Source organism: Ciconia boyciana, chromosome 30, assembly GCF_034638445.1.
Source record: "Ciconia boyciana chromosome 30, ASM3463844v1, whole genome shotgun sequence".
Lineage (NCBI taxonomy): Eukaryota > Metazoa > Chordata > Aves > Ciconiiformes > Ciconiidae > Ciconia > Ciconia boyciana.
In genome coordinates this window covers 1,750,559-1,762,326 of record NC_132963.1, presented here as the reverse complement: position 1 = coordinate 1,762,326, position 11,768 = coordinate 1,750,559, and the positions used below count along the sequence as shown (strand labels likewise).

Below are 11,768 nucleotides of genomic sequence, written 5' to 3'. Positions count from 1 at the left end.
ATCAAATATCTAAGCCGTGGACAGGTGTCTGTAGAAAGACGACGACTTTAAAAGATAAAGGGAAGTAGAGTACTCACTTTTCTGAAACGTCTTCCAGTCGTTCCATCGATTTAGCAGCCCGACCCAGCCGTCGAAATTCCGGAGCAACAGAGAGAGCGGTCGCACGTCCACGCCGTTCTCCCCTAGCCACAGAGCCTTCCGCTTTGCCCATTCCTGCCAACAGCCAGAGCATCGGCGCCGTAGCACCTTCGGAATAACGCACCTCCCACAGCTACGCACCTTTACAAAAGAACCGAGCAGTCTGTAAACAAACGTTGCAACGGTTGCGGTAAGGGCTCACACAGGGATGCCGATGTTATCGCTCTGTGATTCAACAACCACTAAAAATGTCATTTTGCTCCAGTATTACAGGAGTTCATTGACTAGTGTCAAAAAAAAATTTTGTTGAAAATACATTGTTTGAAGCATGATTCCAAATGCAAGCGTTAAGCAATTCTCGTGAGTCTTGAACTGAGCGGCATTCAGGATCTGACTAAAACAATGGCGGAACAGAGGGCTAGAAGCCCAAAACTAACTCACCATCCCGGCAACTATGGGAGACTTTTGGTGACTGTGGGGGAACAGAGCTTGGGAAGCTTTGCCCAGTCTGGCAATAGAAAGCTAAGGCCCTGCAAACACGGTACGTTTAACCAAAAAAAAAATAAAGGGGGGGGGGATGGGGGAATATGTTGTTTTGTAGTTCCTCTGCTTTCTACACAGAACCAAAGCAGTTTTAGTTCAGTAATAAACGTTCACGCTTCCACAGGGTACTCTTACAAACATCAGCCACTGCTAATAAGCAACGGATGTAGTGGGTACAGAGAAACCTCCTGTCCAGCAAATGCTTTAAGCTTTTCTATGTTCAAGACTTTACTTCCCAGGTCCCTGCAAAGACCCTTACTCTGCCCTGCCCCACCCAACCCGTTCTATTCGGAATGATTGCTGAAAAACACGACCATTCCACAGCAAGTAAGCAAGTGACATCCCGACACAGAGCTTTCCCTTACAGCACAATGCCAAAGCCAAGCCCAGAATTTTTACTTGCCGATGACCGGCAGCGTGCGAGAGCAGAGCCGGACGCGAGGACTTCCCTCCGGGATGGCTGATCCGCTGGTGCGCGCACACGCATGCGCGGTGCCGAGCTGCAGTTGCGGCTTCCGACCCTCCCGACGACCAAACGTCAGTACCTCAGGGGGGGAGCCGCGCATGCGCGGTGGTGCATTTTCAACTGCTCGCTGCTGCCGTTCAGTGGACCAACGTCGGTACTGCAGCTGGGGAGGCGCGCATGCGCGGTGGGGCAATTTTTTTGGTGCTCGCTGCTGCCGCCCGGTGGACAAAGGTCGGTACTGCAGCTAGGGAGCCGCGCATGCGCGATAGCAGGTTGGGTTTTTTTTGTGCTCGCTGCTGCCTCTGTGTGGACAGAAGTCGGCACTGCAGCTGGGGAGGTGCGCATGCGCGGTGGGGCAATTTTTTTTGGTGCTCGCTGCTGCCGCCCGGTGGACAAAGGTCGGTACTGCAGCTAGGGAGCCGCGCATGCGCAGCGGCAGACTTTCGAGTGCTCGCTGCTGCCGCCCGGTGGACAGCAGTCGGTTACTGCAGCCTGGGAGCCGCGCATGCGCAGTGGTGCAATTTCTTGCTACTCGCTGCTGCCCCCGTGTGCACAAAAGTCGATACTGCAGCTGGGGAGCCGCTCATGCGCAGTGGTGCAATTTTTTTTGCTGCTCGCTGCTGCCGCCGGGTGGACAGGATGCAGTACTGCAGCTGCGGAGCCGCGCATGCGCGGTGGTGCATTTTCCCGAGCTCGCTGCTGCCGCCGTGCGGACAGACGTCGGTACTGCAGCTAGGAGTCGCGCATGCGCGGTGCCGCTTTTTCGTTGTGCTCGCTCCTGCCGCCCCGTGGACAAATGTCGGTACTGCTGCTGCGGCCCGGCGCATGCGCGGTGCCGCATTTTCCCGTGCTCTCTACTGCCGCCCAGGGGAACAACGGCGGTACTGCAGCTGGGGAGCCGCGCATGCGCGATAGCGGGTTGGGGTTTTTTTTGTGCTCGCTGCTGCCTCTGTGTGGACAGAAGTCGGCACTGCAGCTGGGGAGAGCTCGCTCTGCCTTGTTGCCATTTAAAATTTCTTCGTCTACATCCTCTTTTTATGCACTTTTAAACTCCTTTTTGTAGTCATATATATGAGTTCTTTTTCTATTTTATAACCCTCTATACCTCGATTTAGATTTTTTTCAGATTCTACCATCCTTTCTATAAGAGAGTAGACAGAGGGCTTTCTTGTCAAATCTTTTGACGTATATATACATAAAATTTTTCAATATACATAAAAAGGAGAGATTTTTCTCTACTTCCATGCCTCACACCCATATTTACAGGTTTTCATTATTTAATCCCTCCCCCACCAATTCTCAGGCATTTGGGGGCTGTCACCCCCCTTTCGGGGGGGTGAACTGGCCCGTGACCCCCCCATCCCCCCACTCACCCTGCTCCTCTGCCACATCACCATCCTCCGCCCCAGTGACATCGGGGTGCCCCAATAGACAGCATCACTCCCCAGCCTCCCCCCTTCTTCGTCACACCCAAAAGACAAACAAAACAAGAGAATCTGCCCCAACTGCCAGCTCCTTACTTTCGTCAGGCCATTTACATATGTACATGCCCCACCAAAAGGGAGCTCCGCTAGAAAAATAAAGGGGGCAGCCCCCAAATGCTTGCAGCCCCCAGGCCCTGTCCCGCAGCCTGGCAGCCGCCCCACGCCATAGGGAAGCGTGCCCGAGGACGGTGCCACGTCTCTCGCTCGGCCTCTGCTCCGCCATCTTCCCCCTCCCTTCCCGCGCTGCGACCGACTCCCCAGGGCAACAAACGGCCCCGGTCCCTCTCGGCCCCGGGCTCTCCCCACCACCTGCGGGGCACCCACCGCACACAGAGCCAGGAGCCTCCAGCCACAGGGCTGGCCCCTGACCCTCAGCATGCTTCACCACCCGCAGGGAAACCTGGCCGGCGGGATCTAGGGAGCACCACCAGACGCTTACAGCAAGACCGCTGAAAAACAAAAACCCCACATTCCCTTTCAGCACATGAAAAAAAACACCACAGCAGAAAGTACAGGGATTCAGTCGGAATAAGGGATAGGAGAGGAGCTGAGCTAAAGCAGGATTCTAGGGAAACGGGTCCGCTCCAGATACAGCGCACGCTTTAACAGCTACACTGACTGCAACGCTTCAAATCCCTATTGAGACCAAGTGGTAGGATTTTCAACACCTTCTTCACCTACAAGCGAACGCTCTTGCTGCTCTTGGAAAACGTCTCATCCCTTCCTTCCAGCACTGCTGCAGGGAGACAGCCCGGTGAGGCTGCAGGACAAGGCCGGACCGTCATCAGAATCTACGCTTACGGATCCACCACGACGGCTACGGCCCTCGCGCTGCTGCTGCTGCGCGTCTTGCTCGCTCGGTCAAGAAAGCTGAAAGGGAAGTGTAAACCTTTAGAGAGTAACATGGAAAATAAAGAACACATCTCAGTAATTCACTCTACCCTAAAAAGGTGGGCGTATGTTTATAGACATCCAACAACAAGACTTACACTAGAAAAGCATGTGAGTTTCCTTTTGCATTCATTTAACTTGCACAGCTGGGATACCGTTAAATCATCTCTCTCCAAAACGCACGGTTATTATGTGACCGGGGGGGGTTGTGCGCTATGTCACTAGGAGGGACATCTGCCCAGCTGCGCTGCCCAAGAGAGACGCTACTGAAGCGCCAGGGAAACGCACCATGGAAAGAGGGGCAGAAATAAAGTACTGCCGAGCACGCCGTCAAAATACCGGGGAAAAACCCCGTAACGTTCAGTTGCCTCTCTCTTGAAACATGGAGAACAAATACCTCACTGCTGAAATACACCTCCTAAGTTGCATGCCACAGCTATTGGGCACTTACAGTTTCAACAGTGCCAGTCGCTTTGTCAATGACACCGTTTTAACTTCTCTTTAAAGTTTCCATTTGATAGAAAAGTCAGTGAGATAAGAGATCCCCCAGACGGTTTCACTGGGGGGGGGGGAGGACGGGGGGAGGTGCAGAAATCAAATCCCCAGTGCTGCAATACATCAGGCTACCAAAAGGGACCGGCAGATTTGCTAATGCTTTTGGCTGTACCGAAGCATGCAGAGGAACGCCTTTCGATCATATCTCGGCTGTTACAACTGAGAACCAAAGACCAGCGATGCCATCAACTTTTGGAAGACGTGCTGGGCTTGGGTCCTTGGAAGGAAATTGACTTTTTGGGGTGTTTGTAAAGAGAGTGAAAAGTCTTGTTGCTGATGACTTCTACTGGCACGTCCAGCCGCTCCGATGGGAAGTTCATCAAATGCAACTTCTTTGAATGAGAAGGATTGCCAGTCGGGAAAATCTCTTTCCAACTGAAGTCAAAAACTACACACTGTAGCTTCAGGAAAAAGGACCTTCTTGAAGCAGTAACTCACCAAAACCACATCACTGGCGGTACTTACAAGGCTGCTAACGCTTCTTGGGAAAGCCTGGAAAACACGCGGAAGCGACGCCCATTTGTCCCGTTTTGGCCACGTCTCTTCTTTGACCTTGACGGCTTTTCGTACGGATGCTAGGATCGCAGTAAGGCTTTTCAAGTACTGCTACAAGACATTTTAAAACCTTACTGACTGAAAAAGCAGAAAGCTTTTCCCAGGAAAACAAAGGCTCTTTCTTCTGAACACCTGAACTCTTCCCAACAGTTTCTTTCCTCTTTTAGTACAAAATTATTTTCACAGTATCATTTCATAGGAAGCGCACAGAAGATTACGCTTTCGGGAAGAGAAAAGAAACGGAGGGAAGTCAGCTTTGCGTAGGCATGCTCCAGAACACGCCTTTTTCTATCCGTAGTATTTGTGTTGAAATACTTCACAGAAAAACTACAGGAGGAGAGGTGGCACATTCTTCACCTTAACTTTCAAGTCCCCGCTACGAGTACCTTAGGAAAAACGCAGGCACACATCGTAGACATACCGTGGACTTGCAGACCACTACGGATCCTTTCCGTCCGTCTTGCACTTTCCTGGCAGAAGAAAGGGCGACCGCGGCGAAATGGTGGCGGCTGACATTCTGCTGAGAGAGGAAAAAAAACCCTTTAGCATAAAGCTGGGTAGGAATCTAAAGCTTCCTGTTTTGGTGAAGCTTGGTGAAGACTACAACTGAGCGGAGGAAAAAGTGTTTTGCATCGTCTTCGGAACAGTTGACGATACAGGCCGCTAGAGCTTGTGCGCTTTTTAGACAACCGTGCCTTTTTTTGACTCACGGGCAGCTTTGGTTTGCGCAGCAAAAAGACGCAGCAAAAAGCGCAGCAAGAAGACGGCACGCCCTCAGACCCAGAGCACAACCCTCCGGACGGCCACACGCCCCTCGCTGTTTTGATGAGGAGCCGCCGAGCATCCCTGCGAGCACAGCTGCACGCGCAACATCACTTTCACCTACGCCGATTTCAGCGGATGTAGTTTCTGAAGCTTTACACCGAAAACCGTATCTTGACACTTCGCCACAGGAGAAGCGATCCGTAACTAGAACCCCACAAAAACCTAGAAACACCACTTGCAATCCCACAGCAGCGACAGCTTCAGAACTATTTAGACCAGGAACAAGGGAGAAAAATAACACCGCTTCATCGCGCGCACGGGAAAGCGGCAGAGAAAAGGGTCAGCATTCGTAGCCCTCACAGGAAACAGGCATTCTCCTTCCCTTCCTAAAGCCCTCTCTTGGGTCTAAATACCGCAGCACTACCGTGGCAGTATCGAGAGCAGGGAACAACAGCCCCGCCGCTGGACATTTACGTAGCGGCATACATAAACAGAGGGACACGTTTTGCCACCCACAACCCTGAACTTCCTGAAAACTCACGTTTACCAAAAAAAGAGCCGCTTGGAGCATACTGCCCAGCAGCGTTTGGCAATAAAACTGCCATGTGGTGGACCCACGCAAATTGCTCGGTAACTTGCTATTTGCTTCCCCTTGTTTTTCTTCCTTCGGAAATTCTACTTGCGGCCAAGTTATTCGCTACGGCTTCAAGCATTGACCTTCCTGGGATTACCAGCACGTCTACACAGGCAAGTCACTTACCTGCTCTTCTACCGTTGTCCAAATTCCAATTACAGTCATGAAAGAGGAGTGAGAGAGAAGAAAAGGAGAGCTCAGGCAGCAAGAGAGCTCTGCAGGCTGCCGCCACTCAACGTCGCACTCTTCTTTTTAAACCACACACACGTGCCCCCCCACAAAAAAACAGACCAAAAACCCCGTGACCTTGTACCTTTTTTCTTTCAGAGCTCATCCCTGTCTCAGCACGCCGTCTTGTCAAAGCGTGAAGTGCAGATGATCTGTAGCCCAATGACATTTGCGTGCGATGGATACGTGTTCAGAAGGAGTCCAGATCTGTAAGACGGGTGCCATTTTGGTGGGTTTAATCATCATCACTCGAGTGTATCGACGGACACGTTTGGGAGGAAACTAACTGTTGTGGTTTAGCCCCAGTCGGCAATTAAGTGCCACCCAGCAGCTGGCTCACCCTCCCCCCCCAGGGGGATGGGGGAAAGAAGCCAAGGAGCAAAACTCAGAAAACTCGTGGCCTCAGATAAGAAGAGTTGAATCATTGGAACAACATAAGAAGAAGAATGAATTATCATGAGAAGGAAAACAACAAGAGAGCAAGAGAGGAACAAAACCCAGGAAAAAACAAGGGATGCAAGCCCTCACCACCCGCCGACCGATGCCCAGCCACTCCCCCAGCAGCGATCCCTATCCGCCGGCCAACTCCCCCCAGTCTCCATACTGAGCGTGACGCCAGATGGCACGGAATAGCCCTTTGGCCAGCTTCCATCAACTCTTTTGGCCGTGTCCCCTCCCAGTTGCTCGTGCGCCCGGCAGAGCGTGGGAAGCTCAAAAGTCCTTGACCAGTGGAAGCATTTCTTAGCAACAACTAGAACATCACCGTGTTATCAACATTATTCTCATCCTAAAACCCAAAACACAGCACTATACCAGCTACTAGGAAGAAAATTAGCTCTATCCCAGACGAAACCAGGACACTCATTCCCTTTTAAACGCAGCGTCTCCTTGGGGGAAAAAAAATGTGTTAGAGACAGAAAAAAAAAAATGACAACTCGGGGCTCCCAACCACCACCGAGCAGTGGGGAAATTAACGAAAGTGAAGACAAAGAGCAGCAACGCTGTAATCCTGATCACGGACTTCAGAGACCCTCCAAGTCTACACCTCAAGCCTAGGAATGACTAGTCCTTTTTTGGAAGGACAAACTTTTGTTTTTAAAGTCCTAGACTGAAGGCTCCACGGAAGAGAATGCGGATTGACCCACAGCACAGCATGCCATCAACACTCTAATGAAAAAACCAAAAAATGGAATAAAAATCAAGTTGAAATGTCAGTTTCCATCACATTTCACTCATTCTATTTCTACTGGCATCTAGGTGCTCCAAAATTAACTCTACTGACACCATAGTTCACTAACAGTGTAGTTGTGCATATAAAAAGAAAAGGCGCTTGCCAACTTGCCCATAAAGTCAGTCTGAACAAACAGAAGAGAAACACTTGACCCTGAAGAAGGTAACAGGCAGCTCTTCATTTATCCGAGATGAAAGTTCATTCTTTTACCCGAAAGGAGAACCTTCGGAACTGCCAAGGGACCAACCCAGGAACGAGGCATGCTCTGTTACCCGCAAGTCTTCATCACCTTTTCTGCACTGGCAGCAGATTTGCCTTTTCTCTGGGTTTCAGGCGGAGCATCTGTAGCGTCCCTGAACTCGCAAAGGTTTCTCCCCGCTCCCCCGGCCCCATACGCACGATTCCCTGAGCGGCAAGCGGGACCGACCACACAGGATTTTCTGCACGTGACGCCGAAGGTGACACTGGGAAAAGAGGAGGCAAAAAATGATCCTGTTTGTCACACCCAGCCGACGGGGAAAACACAGGGGAGGGTTCTGCCAGAGGGGCCCTGCGGGGCCAGGCCGTGCACCTCGGGAGCTCCAACCGACCGGCCCCTCTCCCCTTTGCCAGGTACCGGGGAGACACCGCTGCCTCCCGCTGCCGCCTCGCCCGTGCCCCCTCGCAGCGGGGCTGCCCCAGGAGAGCCGGGGCACCCCCACCTCTCCCCCACCCCCAGGAACGGGACCGGGAGACACCCTCCACGCAGGGAGGGGCGCAGGGCGTGGATTTAATCCCCGAGGGAAGAGGCCAGGCTCCCCGCTGGCAGAAGGACCGCTCGCCTCCCTGCTGCTCAGAGCCGCTTGCTGGGGACAGCCCTGCCTGCGCCCGGCCGCTCTGCAGCCCCGCTGGGAGCGCAGTCCGGCCGACGGATGCTCCAGCGAATAGACGCTCCTGCTCGTGGCCGCCCCCGCTCAGCTAACGTTGCCTCTGGCTAACGCACGCTCCAGACAGCGGACACCCCATCTCCTTCCAGCTTCCTCGCTACAGCTCTGGCTAACCGAAGCTCCAGCTCCGCACCGAAGCTCCGCTGGATTTCAGCTCCTTCTCCTTACGAGCTCCAGCTATTTGCCACAGTCTGGGCTTTCGACAAGGTCGGAAAGCGGTCGCTGTCAGAACTGGAATATGACTATTAAACATCACAGCTGTACGCTGTGGAAATACCGATTCATTAGTTTGTACGATTAAGTACTTAAGAACTATTCTCAGCAGCGTACAAAGAAGAGCTGGGCTCCAAGAGGGCGTGTGGGGTCTGAAAAGCACCCTCCCCCCCCAGAGACCACCTCAGACCGAGAGGCTGGCCCGGGGCATGCCGGCCTCCCGAACTCTGGGCTCCGACGCGACCAGACCCCCACCCTCCAGGGAGGGTCCTGCCCACCCTCTGCTTTCCCCCGCAGCCCCCAATGCCCTCCCCCCGCCCTGCGCAAACAGCCAAACTGGCTTCTGCTTTGGGCCCCAAACCAGCTCCCATTTCTGAGCCCACAAACCCACCTGCTCAGCCTGTTCTCGAGTCCCACAAATGCAGCACTTCACCTCTGCTCCTCAGCCCAAAAACGTACCGCTCGGTCCCCTCTGGCAGGTCCTGAAAACGCACAACTCAAGCCGTTTCTCAGCCCCAAAGTCAGCCACCTCAGCCTCTTTTCAAGCCCCGCGAACACAAGACCCGCTCTCCATTTTCAGGCCCCAAACCAGCTCACCCTCTCTGCTTTCCGACCCCTTTGCGGTCCCCATGCGTGATGCTGCGGGGCGGGGGGAGCGGAGCCACCCCACAGCCCTGCACCCCCAGGGCCACACGTGCACTTTTGGGGAGCGCTTGGGCACTGCGGAGGGCCCGGCCCCACACCTCTGCGGGGCCGCACCAGCACAGGCAGGGCATCGCTTTATCACGGCTGCTTCCGGCTCGCTTTCTCCGGCACTGGTTGGGGGTGCCGGGCCCGCACCCCAAACCCCCGCAGCCCCAAGCACCCCCGCGGGGAGCCGGGCCCAGCCGCCTCCAGGAACCCCCGCCCGCCGCAGCCGCGGCCCTTCCCCGCCACTCCGGCCACCGGCACCCGCCCGGCGCCGCAGGAGCCCCCCGGGCCGCCGCTGCCCGACCTGCGCCGGGAGCGGCAGAGGCTGCCCAGCTCCACAAGCAGAACCTGAGAGCCAGATGGGGCTGCCCCTACTCCCCCCGCTCGCACACGGGCTCGGCCCCAAAACCCCCCAACGAACCCCAGGAGAGCGCTCGGCCCAGGGCTGCTTTTTCCCCCGCCAGTCCCAAGAGAACAGAGCCTGCACCCGCCCCTATTTCATACAGGGATGGGGAGCAGGACAGAGGACTGGAAAGAGAAAAGGAAGACAAGGGAGAAGACTGAGGTGCCGCCAGAGAATGAAAGGCCGAAAGAAAAGGTCAGAGAGGTAGAGAAATCAAACACAACAGGGACGAGAAGCCCTGCAGAGAGATGGAGCAAGAAAAGGCAGGGTCAGCGAGCAGGACAGAGGGGTAGAGAGGTGGGGGGGGAAGGGAGAATCAAATCCCCAGTGCTGCAATACATCTGGCTACTCTTGCCATGAAAAGCCGGTCTCAGGACTTGATAGTAGGGATGACTATTAAGCAGGAATTTGTTATTGCAGCGCTGGGCAGCACTGGGGATCCCTCTGCCACTAGTGCTCCACTAAGTTAGCACAACACATCAGTTCATACCCAGCAAAATCATACATATTAATCAGATCTCCTTAAAAGGGCAGTTTTACGGGGATGAGTTCCCGGTAATCATTGACATGGTCCAAGCATGCGCAGTAAAATTAGGGTTAAGGTCTCTTCACCCTCCCACTGCTCTTCCATAGTCTTCCTCACATTGTTCACTAGTTGAACTTTGGGCTTCCTTTGTCCATAGATAGTCATTGAGTTAGCTCATTGGTCCTTCCGCCTTCAGGATGTTACAAGGGGTCCATTTGAACTACTTCTTTGGTGCTTATCTTCCACACAAACGTCCTGAGTTCCTGTTATCAGTGATTTAATTAGGAAGCCTAACCAGCTTGCTCAAGGCCTGTTTAGTCCTATCAGGTAAGAAGTTACAGGAAATGTCCTACCATCAACTCTGCTCAGCAGGTAACTAAAACTATATTTCCAGGGGAAGAGAACAAAAGAGAACAAGAATGCTAGTGAAACTAAAACAATTCAAGTCTATGTATCACAGTAAGGTCTTAGGGATTGTCAGGGATTTAACCCTTTCACCAGAGAACATGAAATAAGCCAGAAGGGTCTCTCAAACTTGGGCATCTCACTCCTGCATCAGCACCACACACAGCTCTCAGCAACGCTGGTGCTTGTTGAAGCCTGCGATTGGCAATTCCAGAATCATTTGATTCATTTCTCAGTACTGCGAGTAACCCAACTATATTCTGAAGTGTATACGTACACATACTTCAGAAAACAAACACTGCCCTAAACATTTCCGTTTCAACTTTAAGTTTGCAACTCCTCTGAGCTGCCCAAAGACCCTCGAAGCTTCTGCAGAAGGAAGTGCCAGCAGACGGCCTGCAGAAGCGGGAAGGCGCGGGAGGGATGCCCCGGCAGACAGAGGCAAGCAGCATGCCGGTGCCTCCTTGCAACGAAAGGGAGAAGGAGCTGAAATAACTCTAAGGCAACTCAGCTCTCACTTTCCGCTCTTTCCTGGACAGCACATACAAGCTGGACAGCTGTACAAGCATATTACACAAGCCCTAGAGCCTGTAGTTCCCACTGTCCTATCTGCAGACTGCTGGGGCAGCAATATGCCCACAAAGCACAACAGAGTTTTCCCAGTTTTAACCTTTCCGTTCGCAGTGCTGTCCCTTGACAAGAAAGGGATCAGACATTTATTACCACAAAGTAGGGAGGAGCAGGACCTTGAAAAGACAGGGCTTTAGACTGTGCCTTGCTGCTGCAGAGTTCACATTTGGAAGCAGAAAACACATGCCAGTACCAAATATAATCTTCTTCCTTGCAGATACGAATTCAACAGCTCAGAATTACAGACTAAGAACGCTCCTGCGTTCGCCCACTGTAATCCCAGAAACAGTGTTTTCTTGTCCAAAAGTTGTACTTATGAAAGCCTAAAGCTCATCCAGAGCCTCCTGGCATCAACCACCTTTGGAGCAGACCCATAATTAAAAAAATTTAGCTCCAGACCTACAGCAGATGTAAATCATCTAAGCTCTACTGATGTCAAAATGTAAAACACTATTGAAAATCTGAAAATATTATTACAAGGATCA

The 11,768-nt window shown here is 52.8% G+C and overlaps 1 long non-coding RNA gene across 7 annotated transcripts; it reads right to left on the bottom strand.

The window, feature by feature from the left end:
* Positions 1–3,476: 3,476 nt before the first annotated feature.
* On the bottom strand, positions 3,477–9,112 carry LOC140645016 (uncharacterized). Of its 7 annotated transcripts, none has more exons than XR_012039901.1 (6): positions 9,021–9,085; positions 7,073–7,146; positions 6,345–6,466; positions 5,054–5,152; positions 4,543–4,680; positions 3,477–3,501 (listed from the first exon to the last, which is right to left on the bottom strand). It is a non-coding gene; the product is annotated as an uncharacterized lncRNA (long non-coding RNA). The 7 variants fall into 7 exon arrangements; XR_012039902.1 differs by having other exon boundaries at positions 4,543–4,652; XR_012039895.1 differs by having other exon boundaries at positions 4,543–4,683; positions 9,021–9,084.
* Positions 9,113–11,768: the final 2,656 nt, after the last annotated feature.